We start from the raw sequence: 24,756 nt of genomic DNA on the forward strand, positions 1-24,756 counted from the left end.
TTTTATCTTTGTATTATTGTTTAAAACTACATTCTAACGTGTCACTGGGGATATATGTAGTCCTGGAAAAACTGTTTGCACTGTGGTATTTGCTAGCAATATGGTATGTGGCCAGGATGTACACTAGATATTCAAATTATGTATGCTGCAGAATTTGCAGAATTTGTGAATTTGCATTTTAAAATACTTGTCATTTCTGGAAATACCCTGAGGTGTAACTGTCCACAACTTCCCTCTATGAAATAATTATTAAATATTTGCTTTCAAAGCTGAATCATTAGCCATCTGGGGAGTGAGTTTCCCAGCTAGTGATTTTAAAACATTGCAGTCAGGAGGGTGACCCAGAAAGTTTTTTTTTTTTTTTTTTTTTAACATTGTTGCTGTCCTGTTCATTCATACCTGTGAAGTACCAAAGCCTGTTAGCTGAATAGCCCTGCCTCCCCGAGTGCAGTTTATTACCCTGCCTTTTAGAAAAATTGATGGCTAAGAAGAGGTGTGTGCAAGACCAGAGGGCCTCATGTAGTTTAATCTGGAGATGTTTCACCTGGCATTATTTGGACAAGGAGAAATAAGTTGCTCACGCCTCTGGTCAGAGCTATCTAATTACATGTGAACCCTTGGGAGCAGGGCTTCAAACGCTGGGAGAGCAGACTGATATCTGTCCTTCCCAGGGGGGCATTTTGGAGACTGGGGGGGTGGGTTATGGGAGTGCTGGGGTCTTTCACCTGAAACGGTGAAAGCCGGGATCTCACCTGCCTGTGTGCTGTTGGGGGACGGGGAGCTGCCTGGGGGTGGGTGACCAGATTTTCATTTTCCCCGTCTGCCCCTGCCCGCCCTTTGTTGTTGCATTTTGGTGAGCTGCTTTGTGTACGGCATTTGTAGGATTTTTGAGTGATAAAGAGCGCTAAATAGAAGCACATTTGTTATACCTGTATCTCACTCCTGTAGGTATCCCGTTAGCTTTAGTGATAAATCCATCCCCCCCCTTAAGCAAGTCCACCACATTTGGGACATTTGGCTTTCCCGGGGGCTGCAGGGCAGGGGTGTCTCCTGCCCCCCGCCCTGCTCCACCCTTGGGCGCGCTGCACTGCGGGGAGGTGCTGGTGGCGGGGCCTGTCCAGACTTTCCCAAAGCCCCTGGGGTCAAGGAGGGCCCTGGGCTTGCCCCTGGCCGCAGGGCTCCTGGCCGAACACCACCACCCGCGTCTCCCCGAGCGCCCGTGGGTGCGCGCTCGAGGCCGGCTGCTTCCCCCCACCCTGCCCGCCTTTCTGAACCCCGGCCCCGCCGCCTTTCCTTGGCGCTCTGGAGCAGCGGCTGCTCCTCGCAGGGCCTTCTTCCGCTGCTCCGAGCTGCTGCAGGGTCAGGTTTATCCCGAGAGCGTGTGCTTGCGGGTGCCCGATGCCGGTGGTGCAGCCGGGACGTGGGTCAGAAAGAGGGATGAGGCGTGTGGGGGCTGCCTGGGAGCCTGCACGCCTTCCGCACGGTTTCAGGATACCTGGAAAATATTAAGGCAATTAACTGCTAAGCCTGGCATTTGTTTAAATACACCCAAATTGATGTCTGTTGTATGTGTGATGTCTGTAACCCAAATTTTTCTGCCCTCTAGGGACGTTGCCCCTTTGGGGTAGCTGGATATGACATGGTATCATGGATATGATGGCAGTGTTGCACCACGCGTGCGTGACTGCAGGGAAAGTACACGCCGTTGCAGTCTTTGCTGGAGGTTGCATACTGCAGAGCGTTGTTGGTTACGTTGGTTAATTGGTTTGCAGTGTAACGGTGGTTTTTAGTTTGTACTCTGTGGTGGCAATAGTGACCAGTGACTGTGGTCTGTGAACCAGTTGACTGAGAGCTTGCCTTTGAAGAACAGTGACTCAGGAAAGCAAGCTGGCTGTCAGCTGGTGCCCAGTTGCTCTGTGGAGGCTTCACTTTTACTGGGAAAACCTTAGGGAGCTTGCAAATGGAAAAAGATTGAAAGCCTGCTCAACTTTTCCTCAGGTGAAGTGAGATGATAAAGTTATCTTTTTGGTGTGCTGATTGTTTTGTAGATTATTAATTACATTTATTCATTTTCACATCATTTCTCCTGCTTCTTTCCTATCCTTTTTGAGTCAGTTGATATCTCTGTCTTTCTCTTTGAATATATGTGCATTTTTTTGATATCCAAAATTCTTTATTGATCTAATAAAGTAATTAAATGGAGTGACTTTGAAAATGCAGTAGGGTAGCTTAGTGAATTTATTTAAAAATTAATATTTAACATACAACATCTTCTGTAAAGTTACCAAACATTCTGTGAGCAGTACTGTAGTTATGGCTGTTTTCAGAAACTTGAGAGTTTGCTGGAAAAAGCATCCTTTGGAGTAAAATATTTTCTGCTTGTTTTCATTATGAAGGAGAATAAACTGTTACTGTCTGTGTTTGTGGGAATCCATCCATTCGTCAGACCTTGTAAATGATAATAGTCCCCTGGCCATTTTTGAGATACTGAAGTGTGGAAGTGAAAACCCCCTCATTTCATTATTTAGATATATGCAAATAATAATTTTTTTCCTTTTTTGTGCTATCTCTGACAGCTTTATAAAAATTCCACTCCACGCCCGGTAGATGGGCCTGAAACAGGAGAAACCAGTCCTGAAAGTTCAGCCTGGTTCATATCTGAGCGTGTCGCCTCTCTTGCTTCGTTGCGAATTCACATCAACCCCCTGGCATGATAACGTGGAACAAGCTGCAGAGTCATCTGCAACTTTGCTTCATCTTGAGCAGTCAGGCTGGCAAGAGAGTGGAAAACGCTCTTCAGCAGGAGGTTTGATGCTTAGAAAAGTCTGAGATGGGGCACAAGAGTCGTGCCACGTATGGGAATAAATTCTCGCTCGGATGGGGACGGCCTTGCTTCTGCCCGGTGCCCGTTGGTGCCACGGTGCAGGGCGACAGAGGAGGAGCAGCAGGTTGTGCCCATGGGGCAGGCAGGAAAGCTGCCTGCCCTTCCTAGTGTGTGTTCCCCTGGTGCTTTGGTGGGCCGTGCCCACGCGCCGTGGCAGGGAGGTGCCCGCTGGGGGATCTCTCAGGCAGCGTTCTTTGTGCTAGGACAGCTAGGACTCATGGAGCCTTGCTGGAGTTCAAGTGAACTGTGCAATTAGTATCATTTTAGCTTCCAGTCGGCTGTAGTAGTACCAGGAGGCTGTTTCTGCTTTGCATAACTAACTAGAAAAGATATTTTTACTTTCCTACATGTACGCCTTATATAGAAGAACATGCGGTGTGGCTTTTTGTCAGGAGACAGCATGAACTGTATTTTCCAGTGTCACGACCGGCAAGTGTGAAGCCTGCATCAAAATGCTTTTCCCAAGCGACCTTTAGGCTGACTAGGGAGAAGTACTGCTGGGTGTGCAGGATGCTCATACCTGAGCTTGGGGCAAATGCCTACTCTGGTCCCCACTGGCATCAAGGGAGTTCTTCCATTGAGTTTGTTAGTAGTCAAACTGGGGAAGTGATCTGAGAAATCTTCCAGCCTGAAGGATGTGAGATAGGAACAAATGGGAGGAACCCTAAGTGAAATGAGGGAAGCAGTAGGCTAGGAGGAGGGTCCAATAAAATCAAATAATAAAACACACCCATAAAACTGCAGGACCTTAAGTTTGAAAGAGCAGCTGTATGCTTACATGCTAGGCACAACTTTGATTTCTAATTTGCCTCCTTCCTTCAGGCTTCCTCCTGCCAGAGACGTGGTCTGTGTGCCTGCTGCCTGCAGCTGGAGAGTCCCTGGTCTGGTCATGCCAGCAGTGGCAGAGGGCCATAGGCAAGGGAGATAACAGAGTCTTCCCTGCAGCAGTCATTGCTCTTGGGTGGGTGTGCTTGGCTGGTTTTCCAGATCATAGACTTCAGGCAGTGGGGCATTAGAAATATTATACGCTATTAAATAGAGTGTTGGAGCATTTGGCTGCACTAACTGCTGCTTTTAATAGAGTTCAGATTTGAGATTTTTGGGACTGAGAGGGTTTGGACATAAACTTTGTTAATTTGGTTTTGAAAAAGGAAGTTCTTTCATGCTTTGAAGGAAAAAAAATATGAAGACAGAACTGCAAGTCTCTTCCTTAAATCAAAGTTATCTGCCTGAAATGGGAACAACTCAGCAGAACAGTTTAAGTAAACATGGCCATAACTGCTTATCTGAGACACTGGCATCCTCTCTTCTTACTGTGTTACTCTTTTGTGGTATCCTGGTGTCTCTCAGTCACCGATGTGTTCTCACAGCACCTCCTTCACAGGCATATACTTTTATGTCCATTTGATAGTTGCCACCAAGATTTGAGGCTTCATCTGAAGAGCTCGCTCTAGGACCGTAGGTTTTCTACATCTCTGTAGATGAGATTTTTGAATTGTTGTCTGACTGAAAGATCTTTCCCCCTCCAGCCCCCACTTTCTCTCCATCTCTGTCGTGCCTTCATTTATTGTGGGGGGAAGAAACAGAGGCAACTGTTCCTGAGACATCTCGAGTTAGTGTTCAGCGCAGAACAGGATAAAATCTAGGCCAGAGATGGCAAATGACTGATGAAGTCCAGTTGTAGCCTACTTGGGGTATCAGTGAGTGTAGTATAAACACTGGGGGAATTGCTGAAAATCATGTATGTATGTGAGAGGGCAAGGAGTTAGGTACTGTCCTCTAAGGCTAGTTCCTGAGCGTGAGATCATGTTTCTTCTACTAGGTAGAAAAAATGCACTGTATTGTGAGAGTGGTTTATTGATACCGAACAGTACAGCTTGGGTGGTTTTGCCTCTGTGTGTTAAAATACTATAGGCTCCCACTAGGTCTCTTATCCAGGAAGCACTGCCACTTACAAAAAGTAACTTTTGTGTACTTAAGTGCTTCCACTGTACTGTTGCTTGAAACTGCATTATTAAAAATAATTTTTATTTATGTTAATATTTTGCTTTTATGACCAGCTTTTAAAGGACCAATTTATTTTAATTAGTACCTGAACAACAACAAAAATGTTTTAGTTACAGAATATAGGATAATAATTTATTTGATAGCTCTAGTAAAGTAAAAAATTCTGTGATATTTGGTACAGTACTTCTGTATGTTCTGTAGCATATTCTTTAAAGTAATGGAAAAATAAGAAATGAGAAGTGAGTTGCTTTTTGTTTTTTCATGGGAATTAACGTGTCTATACATTTGTGAGGCTCTAGTATATGTTTTTCCTCTTTTTGGCTATGTTACAAGGAATAAAATCAATTAAAGAAAAAGAGAAAAAGAAGACTGTGCCTCTCTCTCTGCCAGTTCTGTCATGCTTCAGACAGTAGTGCATCAGGACATGGGAAGTGATCTCAGCCATATTTTTAGTCATATTTTAAAAAATGATACTTCTTGGTGAAATAGTGTCCAAAATTATAAAGCTAGTACACATGCAAATATAAGTATATTGCACTGCCAGTGTCAATCTAGTACATAAAGAGCTTCACAACTGTTTGGATCTGCTCTTCTTTCATAATGGGCTGCAACTTGTTTACTAATGCTTGAAAGCATGTACACATCAAATAAATCTCTGGTATTTGGGCCATAGTGTACCAGCATTATGCAAAGGGAAGATTAACCACACTCTATATTAAGCTGCGATCCACTTTACTCTTGATTCCTAGCTATACTAAATCAACCAAACCATCAAAGAACAAAATTAGTGGAAGGGTTGCTCAGACAATAGGTTTATTTCCATGTTTATTTGTGTTATTGTTAAGAAAAGGGCAATCAGAAGAGCAAATCTCCTTGGGGCTCAGGGCATTATAAATCAATCGTAAGACATGAAGTGAGCTTTTGGGTGTGGAAAACTAGCAACAGATGCAAATGCTACATAGCTGCATGGTATGGTGCGTACAGTGTTGCTGCAACAGCTGAGACAATTACACTCGCTTTGACTGATGGTGCTGTTAATGGATAGTCTTTAGCAAGCATTATATTAGCAAACCCGACACAGAATGAATTTGCAACAGTGACTCAAAAGACTTTCCTAACATGAAGCACCTTTATTGCATATCATTTTAGCTCTTTCCTGTTTTTACTCTGCTCTCTTTCAGTGAAAAGGTCAAGAAAAGCAGTAGCTCAGTGGCTGAATTTTTCAGAAGTGCTTTACAGCAGGGAAAGTGGGAAACCTCTTAAAGTGGTGTCTTATTCAGTAAGTTAAGCCTTTTGCTCTTCAGTTAATTTATTTTCCCTATTTTTTTGTTGAATCTTATGTATCAGATTAATTTAAAGTGATTTTTAAGGTATCTCCAGGCAGGTGTGGAACTCCTCATCCCCACCTCAGCTTTCCCCCTCCTCCAGAGGTAGCCTTTGCCATATGAAACCCTGTCAGCCCACCTTGCTAAACGTGGTAGCATTGAGTCAACTGTGTCGTTTTCATAACATGACTGTCCATCTGCACTGAATGTGGTTAGTTGCCATTACAATTACAATATATAATGTGTGCCTCTTTCTTCTTCACTTTCCCTGCACATGTGTGCATGCACCCACGCGCTTCAATAATGCTCTCCCTTTGTCATTGCACTCTGAAAGCCACCAGCTGCATTAACAAGAGATTTTCAAAGCCCAAAACAGGAGCTTTTGAGCTTTCCCTAAAGCAGTAACATAGGTACATTTGATGCTACTATTACTATAAGGAATTAAAAAAAGAGAGAACTGTATCCTTTACAGTAACAGATAGAAATGGAGGCACACGGGAAGATTTTCTTGATGTAGCTAGAGCTTCAGTTAGTGCTGGTGCCTTAGCGTTGATTCAGATTGGTCAGAGCCTTAAAAAGTTAAGTGCTGAATATTCAAATTTAATTTATAGCATTAAATTAGGACAGCTTATAAGTTTAACTAGCCTTAAGGGTGCTACATATTTCCAGCTGAGGCCAAAAGGACTTTCAGCTGGTCAGCATTTCTTGTGATTGGGCCTGATACTACTTACTGTAATTTTCTTGCACACCTAATATTGCTGCATTTTTTGCAGGTATGAGTTTCTTTGCTCACATCTTTTCATGCCTCATTTGCTAACTCTTCTGTTCTGTAAAATTGGCATGATGACAGCAGGCAACTCCCTTATCCTTTTGTGTTAGGACTAATCCTTGGGGTTCTTTCTGATGTGTCTCCAGAAATACGTATTCAGTTTAGCCTGAATGCTGATTTGATTTGTAATACTAAAATGTGGACGGTGCAGATCGCTTTCTGAGTATTTTCTGTCTCTTAAAAAGAAATCGTAGAGGTGTGCATGAACAGTTCCAGAATTTGAAGTTCTCTGTCACATAAAAAAAAGTTTTTAAAGTACAGATGTACTTTGGCACATGCCTAAGTACTTCACTGAATCTCTACGTTTGGCTTCGTTTAGCATACTTGGAGCTTTACAAATAACAATTAGATGACTGGTCATTTAACAGGTTGTGGTATTTTAGTGCTCTGAATTGTGTTTTTCTGCTTTGGCATGATAGATTTTTGTTTTGATTTCAGATTATATGGCTTGTTTTTACTTCAGCCTTTTTTTACTTAATGTATGATTTACTTAAAATTTTGTTGCAGTGATTGATAGTTGGCTTTATTTGATACCTGTTTATAGGCATTTATTCATTACTTTTTCAGTGTACTGATATTTGTCAAAAGAGAATGATATTATTTCATTTGTCAATGAAAGTGAGGCTATAAATTACTGTAATTTTGAGATACATTTCTGGTATGAGCAAATAGTATTCCCTTGGTGAGTTTTCCTGCTATGGAAAACTGGGTTATGCATAATATATTTTAGAAAAGACCTGTATTCCTATAAAGAGGAATGGCATTGTGCAACTCCTGGAAACTATAAGAAGAATATAAATGTATGTATATTCATATTCAAAGTATGCCTCAGCATCTGCAGTGTTGTTCCTTCCGGTTCATGTAGGGGACTGGAAATGGTTAGTTGTGGGTTCTGTTTCTGATTTCTTTTTTTTTTTCTTTTTACCCCAGTTCCGTAGGACATGAGGTGAATGGTTCAATTCTGTGCACATTGGTGCAGTCACCTGCCAGGTTCTTCTCAGAGCTACCCTGTGTCTTCTGCTGGTGTGGCTGCGTTAGGTCCTGAGGTGATGATACCCACAGTCAGCAAAGATCAAAATGAAAGTCACATAGTTGTGTGACTTTGTATTTTACTTACAAGTACAAAAGGATTTAGCAAAATTACGACTCAAGAGTAAGCTGTGGGAGGAGGGAGGATATGATATATTCTTCCCTGCTAAAATCATAGCGCTAACATTCTTGGCAGCGTCACTGAGCTCCGCAGTAACTTCTGGTTTACATTTTAAAAATGCACCAAATAGCATATACTGTTTAATTCCGGGTCACATTACGCAACAGAATGCGATTGCCTCAGTGAAGCACATCTGCATTGCGAGAGTAAACTCTCCTGGGAAGCAGGCGCATCTTCTGCAGAAGTCAGAGTGAGGCGTGGGCAGGGCATTGCTATTTTGGCAAGCAGAGGGAGCCAGTGCTGGAAAGCTGCCTCACCTTTCACTTTCCATGGAACTTACCCTTTCTCCCTGTTTCAGGCACCAGCCACTGCCACTTGCTTCTCCTAGTGCTGGTGTGGGGCTGGGGCTGCTTTCAGCGGTTGATTAAAGCATTAATCTGGGTTTTGGGAGCCATGGTCTTTGCTGTCTGGCTGGCTTGTTTGTGATCCCTGAGCAGGATAGGCTATTAGGGAGCAGTAAGGAATGCGATTCAAAAAACATCTGGAACAGCTAAGAAAATGTTTTGTTTTTATTAAAAAAAGCCCCAAACCCACACCTCTATGATAGTATCTTCTTTAACTCCTAAGTCAGCAGCTGTTGATGGCAGGTACAAAATTCCTGTCATTTTTATACTGCGTTTCAGTTTGCTTCTTCCAAGCTTCTCTCTTGCTGGAAGCAAAGTCAGGGTCCTGCTATCTCAGTAAGATGAAGTTCTTCCTGTCATCCTAAAGCTTGGTTATCAACTCCTATTCCTCTTATCAGCATGCATTACGTTTTTATGGCAGTGTTTAGCAAAGACTTTCCAACAGCGCCTGTGACAATGTAGTTGGACCTCGCTGTCTGATAGAAATTAGTCCCTCTTTAATGGGGGGCTCTGGATGCTTTCTAACACAGCTTTCTTTGAAGCAGGCTGTGTGTCTGGTCGGCTGGTCTCTAATGTGGGTGCACAGAATTTCATAGGCACTATTCGAAGTAGTTATTCATGGTTTGCTGTTAAACTGCAAGACTGGAGTGAGTGAGATTCCCCAGGGGTCTGTCCTGGCTTTGGAAATACTCATTGTTTTCATTATTGAAACGATTGATGGAGCAGAGAGACCAGTTATTAAATTTACATAGGATAAGAAGCATGGAGGGGGGCTGCAGGCTCCTTGGAGGGCAGGACTAAAGTTCAGAGCTGCCCAGGCTAACTGGAGAAATGGTTTGGGGAAAAAAAACCCAGGATACAAACTTAGAAGCACTGTCCAAGGATAGAAAAATCCAGTTGCATGACACAGGATGGGGAATGGCTGACTCAATAGTGGTCCTACAGAAGAAGGTCTGTGAGCTAGAGTTGGGCTGTGCTGGAGGCAGTTTGGCCTGGTTTAGTTGAATAGGGTGTTAAAAATCACAGCTGGTTCCCAGACCACCAGAGAAAACCAGCCTGCAGCATGTCCTGCTCTCCTGTCCCCTGGGAGCTGGGCTGCCAGTGCTCTGCTGAGCGGGCAGCTTTTCCTTCCCTCCCCTGCCTGCTTCGGCTCCAACCCTGGAGCTGGCGACCCTGCAGCTCCATCGTGAGCGCCGGTGGAGAAGAGCCCCGTCTCAACTCCTCCCGGGCCTGATCCGTGTGCGCAGGACAGCGCATCTGAGACCGAAGGGGATCGTGGACCTGAGGCTGTGGGAGTCATACAAGGAATAAAGTTTCCCCATCCCTGTTCCTCGAAAAAGCACTGTTTTGGGGTGTGTAAAGAAAAGGCACGAAATAACCTGTCTTACTCACTCAGTGTTGGAAGTGGCTCAACATCTAGTTTGGGGCACAACATAGTCAAGAGCCAGCTGGATGGCATCCAGGGAGAAGGCAGTGAAAATGATCAAAGATTTGGAAAACATGACCTGGGAAAGAAGATGAAAGAATTGGGATTGTTTAGTCTACAGGGGAGAAGGCCAGTAACAGACATGATAGCAGTGTTCAAGTATGTGGAAGGTTCCTACAGGGAGGAAGGGAATAAACTGTACAACTGCTGGGGTTAGGATGAGAAGAAATGGGCTTAATTTGAAGGTGGCAAGACTTGGGTAAATGTTTAAGAAAGCTTTCAAGTGATAAGCAGTTATTTGCCTTTGAAAAAGTCATGGAAGCATCATCACTGGAGGTTTTTATAAAACAGATAAGCCTCCTCCGGGAATATTTTGGGCATTGCTTTGGGGAAGGAGGTGGAATACATGCTTCTGAAGGTCGTTTCCCAGGAAATAATGAAGGAATTTTTTTTTTTTTTTTTGGCGATCCTGTGAACTTAGGTCATCTCTAATAACCCAACAAATAACTCAGAAGTTAGTGGAATTCATTATTGCAACGTATCAGTGGTAAATAGACAGCTGATTTATGCACAAAAAGCGATGATGATGTTATCCTTCTGCTCTCTGTTCTAGTTTAAAAAAAAAAATCTGTGAGTAAGCTAATTTTACTGGAATGTTTCAAAAGGCTGTTCCTGTAAATATATTACTCTATACAGAAATAGAGGAAGTGATGTCGGTTGGCTCAGCTTGTTGAAATCTTGTGCAAACACAATCAGTACCTGCTAATACATAGCGTGGCCGTAGTAAAGCCAGCAGTACTCCATGAGGCACGGGAGTTTTACACTAGAGCATGATGTTGTATTTTCAACCTAGATGTTCGTGCACTTGTTACTTCTTTTATGTGGAGTCGGGGAGCAGGCTGAGAAGAACTAGGCTTTAATTACCTCATTGCTATCTATATACATGAGTTATTCTTCTCCGTGGTCTCGTTACATTAAGTGCATGAGGCAGCAATTGAAGAACAAACCTCAAATTTGTCCTTTGCTTCTTAAGCCAAAAAGCACTTTGGCAGCTCCTGCAGCCACCGTGATTACATCTCCCCATGCGTTTGCCATTCAGTGTATGGGGGTGGCACGAGGGAAGAGGAGAGGTTCTTCCCTGTAGTGTAACCTCCTCCCTTGAGAAATGGCTTGTGGTGTCCCCATGGATGCTTTCCTCCTTTTGTTCTCACTGGAGGATCACCTCCACGACTTTGCAAGTTTCTGCAGGTCCCCTGAAGCCTTCTAACTCATTTTCTGCTATAGAACAAAAAAGTATTTTTCTTTTTGAAACACATCTTTCTCTGTCCTCGTTGCTGTGCAGGGCAGGGAAGAGGAGGTCCGTGCTGCTATAGCCTGTGGGAACAACCTGGGTGGTGGAGGTGCTACAGGACACCCACAGGAGGGACTCCTGAGTAGGTAGGGCCAGGCAGTTTGGGTCTGGTGAGAGCAGCCAGGCTCCTTGTCTCTGGCTCAGCGCAGCTCCCGGCTTGACAGCCCCGAGGGATGTTTTGTCGCTGTCATCCTGGTTCTAGGAGCACTGGTGGAGGATGGTGCAGAGTCACCACGTGCCCAGCACGGATTTAGCAAGGCTTATCGTAATCCTGGCAGGATCCACGCTAACCCCGAGCGGTCAGGCATTACCACGCGTTCATGTCCCCAGCCCTGCAGCTCTGGCCACGCAGTGCTGTGCTTACGCCAAGAAACCTGCTGCTGAGCCAGTCCTGGTGCTTCTGCATCTGGAAGAACTGCCCTGAGCACTCAAGAGTTGCTGGCCATTACCTCTTTGCAAAAGCTCCCTCCTCCTAGTCTGCTGCTGTGCTGGTCTGTGTCCTGATGGAGCACGATAACAAAATGAGGCCATGCATTCACACGTGCACATATGTGCATATATTTTAGCCTCTTGCCTTTTTTTAATTTGAAATACTAGAGTGCATTTGTGTCTGCCCCAGTGTATCTGCCATGCATCAGCAAACTAACATTCTTCTTCATGATCTGGAGTGTCCCATCTCATGAGAAATGAATCAGCACTGCTCCTCCTGTGGAGGGTTCTGCAGGGGGACTTAAATCGCTGATTTCAGTTGTGACTAAAATCAGCAAGCAGGAAAACTATTAAAATAATCAGCTTCTAAATCTTGTTTTGCATTTACTCTTTTTAGTTATTGTCCTTACAGAAGGGAATGTTTTCAGTACTTGAAATAATTTTATATATCTTTTTTTAAACTTAGACTACATTATATTTCTACAGATGTTCCACCAGTAATCTGGTCCAACATAGATTTCTGTGGGTCTCTAATTTTTCTATTTATTTATTTTAATCAGTGGTGCATTTTCTGTTCACTGTTTACTAGATTATATTTTTGCATGTGACTTGTATCAGGCTACATTCACGTGAAAATAAATGTTCAGCAAAAATGCACAAAAAGGAAATTTTGCAACATTTCTGTCACATAACTAAATGCTTCCTTAAAACAGGAGCTGGGAAATAGGAGGGAAAAAAGAAAAAAAAATTAAACTTGTTTTGCATTAAAATTAAGCCATTTTTAAAAGGAACAGTTAATTGTAGTTAAGTCAAAGTTTTTTTTTTTTGGTCACAGGATCGTAGATAAGAATTTTGGTACTTATAGATCGTGAACTCTTGCACATGACTTCCGTTAAGGAATTATTTAACTCCTCTTTTCTTACTTTTACAACTTCCAGTTCCTTTCTGATGTTTGAGCTAAGTATTTAACTCAGCCTGCTAAATGCAGTGAAATGATGACGATACCCCCTCTCTGGCCTGGCAGAAGAGACTGCTACTGCAGGCTGATGTAGGATGTCAGTCAGTCCTGGTTTAAGAAGTGTAGTCAGTAACTGCTGTCAGTTCCAAGGTTTGATTTGCTTCGAGATTTCAGCAGCAAACACATCCTTCTCTAAATGTTACTTAAAAAAAAAGCTGGATTCAAATGGTTTCGATAGATGCAGTATTTGTACGTAATATGGATCATCACAACCTGGTTTAAAATATGTCTTAATTTACATACATAAATGCATGAGAGAGAAGTCACTTGCATATTAGTCTGTATGTGGAAGGTGGTGACCTAGCTCCACTGTGCCCAGCGGGAGAGAAGAGGGTTGCACAGCAGACAGAGGAGAGGAACGGGGTTTGGGGCTTTGCTGTTGTGTTCCCAGTCACATTCTTGGATCTTGCAGAAGTGACTCTGCCTTTCAAATTCATCCAGTTGTAAACGAGGAGGTGAGGCTGAGCACTGTTGAGAGATCTTAGGAATAAAGTTAGTAATTTTGTTTTCTGACATTCTACATAATCTCTCCCAGGAAAAGGCAAGCAAAACGCTACTTTACCTTTTAGTAAAAAGTAGTGCCACCATCCCTTCAGGGCTGCAGTGATGGCTGTTGGTCCCAGGAGGGGCAGCAAGCTCAAGGCACATATGCATCAAGTGTGATAACACTGATCGCTTGTGGAGTCTGGCAGTTTTCTTCTGAGGGAGCTTTGCAAACATGAGCTGGAAGTAAAGATACTAGACAAACTCATTTTCTTTCTCTAACGTGTCTATGAAAGGCCAGTTCTTGGAAACTGGGCAAGGAATTAAGGATGTGGTGCTGAGATAAATCTTCAGAGATGTGCACCGGGGGGAGGATCAGGTGATTCCCTCTCTTCCATCTCTCTTAGCCATGACTTCTTTTGCTGTGCACACTCGCTGGCATTGCTCCTGGTCACGGTTCATGCAGGGGGAGAAGTTATTGCTCCTGGCACGTACTGTGCTGGTTAACTCTTAGCAACGTGAGCTCTGCTCTCTATCACGTATATCTTTCCCTTCTGCTCTCCTAGCTTGACACCCATCCTCGGCCACCTTTGATGCAGGGTGTCACCCTCACCTAGCTGTGTCTTGCATCTCTGGTCAGATGGATGAGTGCATGTAATGGCTCCTTTTGAAAGCGGATGTGCAGAAGTGTGTATATTGCCAGGGGGCTGTGGCCAAGAGCCATAGGAACCTTTTTGCAGAACTATCAGTAATGGTTTGTCATCGATTTGTCACTGCTTAGCAGCCTCCGTGCTGAGGGCCCAAGAGCCCCGTAGTGGGAGTTACGTAGGAGCAGCGCTTTCTCCAGGCTGAGGACAAGGCAGTCCTCGCTGAGCCTCAGTCTGAGTTCTGATCACAGTTTGTTGCTAATTGTCTTCGGGTTAGTTGGCGCTCTACGTCCACATGCAAATTGAGCAGTGCATTTCAGGAATTGCCTGCTGAATATATAGAAGCACTTGCATCATGAGTTCAGAGAAAATCAAACAGCCCACGGAGTGTGAAAACCAGCAGTAAAATGGGTATAAGGGTGTTTCTGCATGACCAGACCCTTCAAGGGGTAATGGAAAGATTAGACTGTGAAAAAAAACAGTTGTGCATCAGCTTCCATGAATCCTGTGCATTTTTTTTTTTTTTTTTAAAACAGATTGCCAGTGGAAGCTGTAATCAGGGGCATGTTTGTTTATAGAGCTACAAGGGGGAAGCCAACACAGTGATTTGTGGCTGCAGACTGATTCACTGCTGCTGCAGCCAGCGAATGGTGGGCAGGGTGGGGTGGATTTAGGAGTACGAGAGACACGGACTGCAGGCAGCTAAGAGGGACCTTCTGCGAACGAGTGAAGAAGCAGTTCCTCTGCAGACAGGCCAGAAAATGGAAGTAGCAGCTAGCAAAGCCTCTAGACAAGATTAAAACCGACAGGAAATGAAAACTAACTTCACTGTTTTTCTTACAGGCTGACCGCCCTCCCCCTTCACTAATGCTCGTGATGTCCGTAGGAGAGCAGTTCCTCTACCTACTTCTTGGAAGGCGCACGCTCGGGTTAGAAAAGTGCATGACCAAAGGGGAGAGCCAAGCTCTGCTGTCAGTGGGGCTGCATGAGCCTTGGCTCTCGGTCCAGCTTTATTTTAGACACACAGTTACTGTCATTATCTCCGTAAAGCTGCGTTTGAAAGCAAGGACATGTGTAAAGAAGGAAAGTACAGCTCTTTCCTGTCTCTCTCTCTCTTTGCCTGTTAATCTGTTAAAACAGATCTGTTGCTGTGCAGAGTGTGTTAGGCTCAGCAACTGCTCTTCCTCGGCATACCTGCCAACTTCTGAAATCTATAAATAAGGATGTTTGGAGTGAGGGGAATAGACACACCTTCTAACTCCATTGAAATACTTGGACACAACATGCTTATTTTGGCAGGACAGATTGGGAAAAATGAAATATATATATATATATATATAGCTAGAATATAGGGACTATCTCTCTCAAATAAAACAGCTGGCATGTATATGTGGCTAAAGCAGATTTGCTTAGATTTATGCTAGTCATGCTATGAGCTGCACTAAAAGAAAATGAAACAAGTCATCTTTCATCCCCCTCAAATGCAGACCTTTGCCAAGGTTTGTTTCTTAGAAATGAGATGAACCTGATGAAGCAGGATTTTGTGTCTAAAAATAGAGCATTTTACTTTCCATCTTGCCCCTCGCAGGCAGGGTATAATTCTACCTCAGCCAAGAAGTGAGATGAAAGGCGATTTGAGCTTTGCCTTATGTCTCTGTCTGCTTTTGAGCTCGTGACAGAGGGCCGTTGTCTTTCCTGACCAGGTTCAAAAGTGCAGTGAGTAGGGATCCTGACGGCGAAGAACCACCGTTGCAGGTCATTTATGTGGTCAGGGCAGCAGCTGCATTTTGCAGGTAATGTGGCCTTGCACATGGCTGTATGGTTTCTGCTTCCCAAGAACATGGTGCTTGATTTCTCGGGGCTAAATGTTCCGATCTCGCACCAAAACGGGGTTTGCAATCCTGAACAAAAAGATGGAGCTTTAAGCCTGAGTTGCAGGTGTACTGGAGCATAGCTCCACAAATAGCCCCAGCTGCTCTTTTGCCTTCTCAAGATGGGTATGAGCTGTGCGGCTGCGGCTGCCTCCCGGCTCTGCAGGTGCACGCTGGGGAGGCAGAAGGGGGCCGGGGGGGCTGCAGTGCCGCAGACTCCCGCCCTCGGCGCCCACCAGGAAGGCAGAGTCTGACTAGCAGGAACAGCAGAACTGGCTGTCGGCCAGGTTGAATGCCATGATCCCAGTAACAGCTTCCTTCCCCTCTTCTCTTCCTCCCCACCCCGCTGCCCGAGTCGTTTGGGGGTGGTGTCCCAGGGTGCTCGTCAGGGTGTGTGCGTGTTGGGGGGGGGGTGCTGTTGCTTTGCTTTTCTGTGCTTTTTTGCATGTGGATCTGTCTGCGCCTGTTTGCCTGCTGCTTTTCTAACCTCTGTGCACGGCGTTCTTTGATTCACGGGATCGCGAGCGTACGAGCCAGCGCATGGCAGCTTGGCACGACCATTTCATTAGAGCAAAGGAGACCTGTGTCCTGCAGCATTGTTTTAGTAAAGACATGTCCCATCTGCTGCTTCTTATCACCCTTTTTATCTGTGCTGCTGACTCATGCAGTATGGTCTGCTCAGTTCTCCACTGCAGTCACATCACACTTTGAGTTACCTTTATTATGACTCACACTTGTTTTTTCACTTGGCAAGTGTCAAGCCAAAACCAACGTAGTCTTGTCCCTCTCTCATGTGTTCTGTCCTATCCTACTGTTTACCTCCAAGTCTTGTCCCTCTGTCATAATCTTGTCCTTCCCTTCAAGTAAACCACCTGCAACTAAGTTTTAAGCTGTGTAATTTCGTCTTTCATAGCATCTCTGCACTGTGCACCTGAGGCTCGTGAGATTGCCAGGCTTGTCCTAAAATACGTTAGTTCCCCTTACTTGCCTTCACAGATATGTTTGGTGGGGAATATTTTTTATTTTTAATTGTTTCCTCTGTTTAAAGAAAAAGCATGTTTGTTTATGTTTTGGTGTGAAATTTTGCATTGGGAGATCATGTGCATCTTTCATGTATCTTGATGTGTAGTATACGCACATGGATCCAAAGCCTCTTGACTTCAAATTTGCCTGCGTGCTGGGCTAATGAGTCCACAGCTTCAGACACTTGTGCTGAGGTTTCCCTTGCTTGCTTCTGGCCTCTACTTCCAGAATCAGCTTGTAGACCAAGGCTTGCATCCTGCGTGGGCAGTCGGTAACTTGGTACACTGAGCTTGAAATCCCCACTTGAAGTGCTAGTATGTTGTTTCCAAGTTGAAGAGAATGATCGACTTGTGCTACTGAACGCTTGGTATTTCCTTGCTTCAGGTGAGGGGAATTCTGCCAGTGATTTCTTTGTGGACAGATTTGTGTCCGTTTGGCCCTTTTCACTGCTGAGATCCCTAAGTCCTTTTCAAAGGAGAGCCTGATATATGCTTTACTGAGGACAGATGGTTGGCAAAGGTTGCTGTACAGTTAAACTGATGCTGAGTTCTGTGTCTTACAGTCCTCAGCCCTTGGTCACGTCAAACTTTTGCTGAAACAGGCAGTCTGGTAGCAACCTGTTTGCCTTGAATAAATCTTGTAGAATTGGGCTTGTATGTTGCTGTTGTGATAACTACTTTGATATCATAGAAATTGGCCTAGAAACGAACAACAGAAAATCTAGGAAAAAGTTTTAGAACAGGAAGGGGGTGTAATGCCAGATTTTTTTATTTAAAAAAGAAAAAAAGTTTTTCTCATATTCTAGCAAAACACTAGGCAGGTTTAGATTGGTATGTCAATTTTCTTTTCTAGGAAAAAAATTAGACTTTTTATCAGGGTGCACACAAATGATGAGAACACACAGCTGTCTCTTTTAGACCTGTGTGTAGAAAACACTTTCCATTGTTAAACATGTAACTTTTTTTTTTAGACCAAGCTGCTAAAACTTTTCCAAAGGCTAAGTGCATTATAGATTTGTCTGTGCCCTTGGATGTAGCCTTTGGAGCAGCACCACCTGGTCAAGCAGCCTCTCCAGTCCTGTCTTACCTCTCTGAGATGTAGAAAAGTGTTTTCTGTACCCAATCTGCAGGGGGTCACGTTGTTTAGAGACTTGGTAGCTCCTTCCCATTGAAAGCACCAGACCATGTTCCAGCATTTCCCTCGTGGTGTGTGTGCTGAACAATGCCTTGGATGGATCGGGCCCTTCGCTGCTAGCAGTTTGGCCTGAAAATATCAGGGGATATGTGGTAAGAGCAGAAGCTTTACCCTTTCAGGCTTGTGGGACTGGCCAGCTGTTGGCTTCGGTCTCTGGGCAGCTATGTCATGTCCTCTCCCGTTCCCATTTCTCCTTCCTATTCAGCTTGAAAACTTCATGGTTCTGTGAACTTGCTGTTGCTTGGTGTCCCTGGTGGTGTGCTGCCAAGCTTTGTTGGTCCCTGGTGTAAATAAACGGGGCTAATCATGATCATAAGCAAAATATTCCATTGTTTCTGAGAAGCATCTTGTTTTCTTGTAAGGCTGAAGTAATATGCTCCATAACTCCAAACCACAAATGTATGGCCCTCCTGCCCAACACGTGGCATCTGAGTAGGAAAAAGGGGTTGCTTGCTAGAGTCCTTGACCCTTGGAGGTTTTCCCTTTGCAAGAACATGACCGCAGATGGTATATATACATGGTGCTGTCTCTGATTTGCGCGAATGGCGCTGAGGCACGTCACGGGCAACGTGACGTGGTGCAAAGCAGGTCGGTGCTTATCGGTGGAGGTCTCTGTGCCTCGCAGTCATGCGCCGTGGCTGCGCCCTTGGGAAGACGGTGGTGTGTGGAGACTTCTCCATTTTCTGGTTTCACTCGGGGCATGAGGGAGGAAGCGTGGGTGTGCAGGGGGCCGGTGCCATGCCCTCCTGCCGGTTCTTGCTAGGTGCCTCTCACCTCACCTCCGCAAGAGCGAGGTGGTGCACCTCCTGCCTCGGGACACTGGGCAAGGTCGGTACAGGCTTAGGTTTACTCGGCAGCTCGTTTTACCCATATGCAAAATAGGTGTGTAATGATACCTGCCTTTGTTGTGGAATTGAGGCTTAATTAATTAATTAATTAATTGATGTTCGCTAAATGCCTTGAGATCCAAGAATCACTGCATATGCCCCAGAGCAGCAGCAACACTTTGAGGTCGGAGAACTGTCTCCTCTCCCATCATGAGGTTTCCCAAAAGGAGAGGCTCTGGCTCCTCCCTCCCTGGCTCCTCTCCCGTTTTTTTGGATGAAGCAGTGCTGTGCTGTGCGTTAATTGTATGGCTTGCTCCCTCTGACTTCTGCCTAAATAAATAAATAAATAAATAAACTGATGTGCTTAATGCAGTCAGCACATAGGGCACTTGCCAAAAGAATTTCACAAAGCAGCAGAGCTGGGTTGCCAAATGTCATGTCTTTTATATAAAGCATTCTTCAGGAAGCAAAGTTGCACAGGGAAAAAAAAAAAAAGAAGAAAATGTTATAAAAACTCTCACTGCAGTAAGAAACATTTTCTTCCCCCACAGGGAGAATGTCTGGGCCATGTCATGGTGGGATCAAGGGAGTCTATTTTTATTTCATCTTAAAGGCCCCTCTCTCATTTCTTTTCTGCACTCCCCCTCCCAAAGAGTAACTCTTTACCGTGCTGGCTTGAAGAACTCAGTTTAGATTAGCATTCAAAAGCAGGGTTGTGGGATGGTCATCTTATATGTGAAAATATTTGCCAGTGGATTTTGGGTGGAGAGAAGGCTGTTTAAACAGTGTTGGTGCCAGAATGTTTATTATTTTAATATGGTTAATGATTGAGGAAATCCAATGGAGATTTTTTTAAATTTTTTTTTTTTCTGGGAGCATGGGGGAGGCAACAAAACTTCAACACCAAAAAATAAGACTGTATGTTGTAAATGCACACGAACGAGTTTTTATTGTGAGAGCTTATATGTACGGTCTATATGATTAGGTGTGTATGTGTTCAGGCGTGCATTGTGTCACCTCGGCAAGCGTGAGCTGCAGAGGTTCGACCCTGGCTCTCCTCTGGTGGTCCACCCACCGTTTGCGTTGGGATCTGCTGTGTTCAGAGAAGCTCGGTATCAAACCCTGCTTGAGCCCCACGACTTGCTGTGGGCTTGCGGGAGCCGAGGCAGAGGTGCCCTGGGGTGAGGCGGCTCATGGATTGGGGCGTTTTGGGGGTCAGCGTTGTGACCCACGGGCTGTAGGCTGGGCCTGGGTGTGCTGGGTAGTGGGGCTGAGCAGCGAGCGGGGTTTTGCCCGGTTTCGGGGCCCTGCAGGAGTCCCTGACAGCAATTGGCTGCTGCTGCTTAGCTCACCCAGCGGCTTTTTGGTGAAGCCGTGGGAGGATAAGTTTTGGAAATCACTCTGTTTAGACTCATAGCGTTGCTTCTGTTTATCCATGTACTCCCAGTTCCTATCTCGGGGCGGTTCTTACAGCTCCGGAGGCCAGAATTTTTTCCTCTAAATTAAAGCTTTGTTTTGGCAGCGTGTTGTCTGTAAGTGTCTGCCCTCCCTACGGCACTCTCGGCACTGTGCACTAACCAGTTGACTTTTTAAGCCTGGTGTGTGCTTACGATGTAAATGTGGTTCATTGAATTGGTATCAATAACGGAGAATTGGAGCTATACTGAAGTTTACAAAACAGTGTTGAAATTGATTTTCTGAGCTTCGCCCCTCTACAGTGTTTTAGCTCATGGGAGTATTTAATCTAATAGCATAACGTGAGATCATTTTAGGCAGTAACACAGCCTCACAATGCAGTCGTCACATGCTGTAGCTGCAAACTTGACAGAATACGAATTTAAACTACGTATAATACTGTTTCTATCTGTATCTGTCACAATTTGTTTGAACTTCCATCAGGGTTACTACATGGCACTTCAGAATAATTAACACAGTATGCATTAGCAGTATGTTAATTTGTCCTATATTTTGTCAGGAAGAAATCACCACCAGTAATCTGAAGGGCAGCAAGAGCTTTTGCTTTTGGATTCTTAATGCCTGTATTGGAACAACCCAGTAACTCATTGGCAATGAGTATTTTTAAGTTAGTAGAGTTAAATAATTTTAAAATGTTGTAAAAAAAGACTTCTTTCCTCCTTCTTCATTTTTTCAGGAGGGAAATTTGAATTCTCTGTGGTGAAAAGCCCACATCTCTGTGTATGGAATTGCTGGGGAAGTCCTCACCACACTGTTCATTGTGACAAGTGCTGGTGTTTCTTCTGACTTGTGCTGTGTCAGAAATAGGGACTCTTTAATCATACTTTTTCTTCTTGTAATTACACGGTTCTGAAGTCCTGCTCCCCTCCTTGGGTTACAGGTACTGAAATTTTCACTGCTGCTGGTGTGAGTCCTCGCCCATGTCTTGTGTTGTGTGTTGAGCTAATGAGCAAGGAGGGAAAACCGGTGAACAGGCTAGTGCTCAGACTTTGGTGTACATGATGTCTTTAAATTTAGAGTGCAAGTATTGTAATGTAATTCCCAGATTGCAAGAAAAGCATTCTGAACAACAATTTCTAGAATGTATTTTTATGACCGGCACAATGAGATTGTGAATCAATATGGTGTGTATTATATAAGCATCATTTTAGATTAATTTCTGAATCAATAAGTCACATAGTCCTCAGAATATATAACTGTGAATATGATGTTTGCACAAAGAAAGAAAATGTGATAGGGAACCCTTTCATTTATACTTAAGCACAGATGGTGCAGTGATGAGCATGGGAAGAGCCTGAATTGGTCAGAGTTGCACTGATCTAAGTTTGCCATGTGCCCTTTCCCCCTCATGTTCCCTGTCACTTACTTCTAGAGGTTTTCTCCTTCTTTCTTTTTCATTGCAGATTTATTTCTCTTCTCAGTATTTTACTTACATTGTCAATATAGCAGTGTTTGTTCAGCTCAGACCAGGAGAGGTATTCGATTTTGCAGCTGACATTTATTTACAGGGTCACCTTTTAGTCTGTATGTTAGATTGCCATTCCTTATGAAAATTATCTCACGAGCACTCTAACCTACTAGCTAAGAGATCTTGGAGAAAACCATCTCTTTGCCTGAGTCCCTAGTAAAAGGCAGATGGAGGCAGACATTGGGTGTTAGGTTATCGCTTTTTCTGGAGTTTACATCAGTTATTTGAGACATAGGAAACCTCCAAGACTGCATCTGGTTGTAGGTTTTCTAGTAGTCTACTGCTGTTACTAAAGTGTGTAGCTTAGCTTGTGTGGATGGTTTTGAATGCATGGCGTTGAGCAACCTGATCTAGTGAAAAATGTCCCTGGCCATGGTAGGGGAGGGGTTGGAACAGATGATCTTTAAACATCCCTTCCAACCCAAACCATTCTGTGATTCTGTGGACCTCTAAGAAGTTTTTGCTGCTGTTTTTCTCCAGTGCAAAGATCTCCTTTTCATATTCTCAGTAGTTATTCCTTTACTACTAGGAGCAGAGGGTACTGTGTCTTTGAATGTTTTGACACTCATTGCTTCAGTTCTTGAGTCACGACTTACGTAAGTCCCTTGAGTAGGTTTCAGGTTGCTATTTAGAGGTGATGATATGCTTCTTCTAGAGATACCATGGAGGCAAGGATCTTTAGGCATTGATTGTCTTGCTTTCTTTGTCCTTTTCTCATTATTTTTGATAGTTTTTGTTTGTATGAATAGTTGCAAAAGGCAAAAGGGGAGAAAATGGGTTCTTGGAAAACATGTGTCCTTAAATGCAGAGGCAGGCACATAAATAGTTATATTCAGATTTTAAATTTTGCTGGTTATCAGAGTAATTAAAAGAGAATGGAAAAATCACTAGGTATCTCCAGGTGAGTGGCCTCTAGAATATGATACCATTGCTGTTAAGGTGCTCAAATATGAATGTAGGAAACATAAGTCCAGGTGTTCGGGTTTGAACACTATCTAACATTATAAAAAGGGGAAGTGGAAAGAGGAAGAGTTGGGAGGTAAGGAACAAATAATCTGGTGGCTTGTGGGGAAGCGTCAGATATTCAAAAACAGTTAACTCTAGGCTTAAACATTTTCAGCTTTTAAAAATATTGACTTCCTGCACTGATTTATTTGACTTTTTGTCATAATCTTCAGGCTTCCCTTTCTTTACTTTTCTTTACAGCTCTGTAAGCTAAAAACCCAAGGGGGGAAGAGCAAGGAAGAGTGAGTGTGACTTAGAGTCTCACATTATCAAGGGGAGTGGGGTGGGGGATAAATTTGTGAATAATACCATGCAAAAAAGTTCAGAACTCCAGGCCATGGATGATCCTGCAAAGTTTTGTGCCTTGTTTGTGTAAGATGGTCAGAAAGTTACTTTCTTCTTGTCTCTGAAAGAAAACTGGCTCCAGACCTACTTGAAATCTTGCGGGATTTGCTAAAAATCATGGGAATTGATAACCAAAGTCCAGGGTGACTATACCAGTTAACTCTAAATAGATGATTGTTTTGGCTCTCTGTCTTTATACTTCTAAACTTACTTCCATTAAAATGCTTGTTGTTAGACCTGTAAAATGCCTTCGGAGTCTTCATAAGATTTCTTGAAATTGTCTGCAGGAAAAATATTAGGGCCATGTTCTTCATGAAAATTTTTCAGGTAGTTTACAGTGCGTAAACTGTATGTGTGTGTGTATATATATATATATTCATCAGAAAGACAAAACACTTGTCATCATGAGCATTTTGCTTTGCTCAGTAGCTTTCTTGTGGAATAGGAATGCGGATTTGGGACATACTGTGACTTTGTCCTGATATTTTATGCTTCTTATTGTCTACCTGTAGGATACTTGTTTGACCTGTGAGTGAAATACCATGCATGGTTGTAGGAGGAGTTATATTCAGCATTTTAAGGACTCTGTAATGTACAAACCTGATCTTTAACATATAGTTTCTTTCCGTTTACTATGATGGGGGCATTGCTCTGTGGTACTAGAACAACTTTCATTTTTTTTTGATAGTAGTAGTGATCTTTGCTTGCCTTGTTACGAATATGCTGAGTGGGCTTTTCAGGGATGAGATTTACTGCTTACTTTAGCAAGTTCTGCAAGCAATATCTGACTTAATAATTTTGCTTTCTGCTTGTAATTACACGTCACTTCTTTTTGGTAATGCCTTCAGAACTTCTCAGTTCATTATCAACTCTCAGAACATAATTTTAGGAATAATGCGTATCGTGAGTGGTCATAACGAGGCTGAAATTCCATCTTGGGCTTCTGGTGTCATCACAGAACTGGGATGGAATTACAGCTTTAATTTATGTACTATGGGGGATACATTATTTATTACTGTGCATTAGAAAATCATTAATCTCTGCTTGTGTTGCAAGGCTATCCTACTGCTCCGAGTCCCCAGGAAGTGCTGAGACATTGTAGAACTTCTTGTGCGGATTACAGCTTTATGAAGCTGCCAGAAAGACCATTGCATTATTCAAAAACTGCTAGAGGTGATGAAAATTTACGAAGCCACTATGGGGTTTTTCCTAAGTAGTAGAATTCCTACAAGGCTTTAGTTTGCTAAGCCTGAGCGTTTCTTTACCTGTAGTCCCTTTCAAGTGTTTTATTTCACCTAAAGCTGTGATCAGATGAATGGGTTGAGGAGCACTGTGTTTTCAGGACCCTGATTCAACAAAGCACTTTAACTGTAGTCAAGCTCCACTGAAGATAACAGAAATTAATCATGTGCTTAATTGGTTTGCTGAATCAGTTCTTTAATTTCTACTTCTTTGGTTGTTCATAAAACCTATTTCTTGCTTTGTCCTCTGCTTCCCAAAATTGTGTGTGCATACATGTACATGCATGCATCCATGAATACATCGAAGCTGCAGTGGAGCAATACGAGCTAATGGAAAACTACCATAAAACTGA

At 43.6% G+C, this 24,756-nt stretch overlaps 1 protein-coding gene across 14 annotated transcripts in view; it reads left to right on the forward strand.

Annotated features, from left to right (window-relative positions):
• ATXN1 (ataxin 1) overlaps positions 1 to 24,756 on the forward strand; it is a 230,637-nt gene that overhangs the window by 25,049 nt on the left and 180,832 nt on the right. For 8 of the 14 annotated variants that reach the window (XM_069809141.1, XM_069809150.1, XM_069809145.1 and 5 more), the window contains one exon: positions 6,073 to 6,170. The exons of 5 other annotated variants lie outside the window; for them this stretch is intronic. The gene's annotated coding sequence lies outside the window, so the exon portion shown is untranslated. Of the gene's footprint in view, positions 1 to 6,072; positions 6,171 to 15,724; positions 15,747 to 24,756 lie in introns of those variants that run through there. One more of the 14 variants, XM_069809158.1, reaches the window with a different exon arrangement.

This window comes from Haliaeetus albicilla, chromosome 21 (assembly GCF_947461875.1).
Source record: "Haliaeetus albicilla chromosome 21, bHalAlb1.1, whole genome shotgun sequence".
NCBI classification, from domain to species: Eukaryota; Metazoa; Chordata; class Aves; order Accipitriformes; family Accipitridae; genus Haliaeetus; species Haliaeetus albicilla.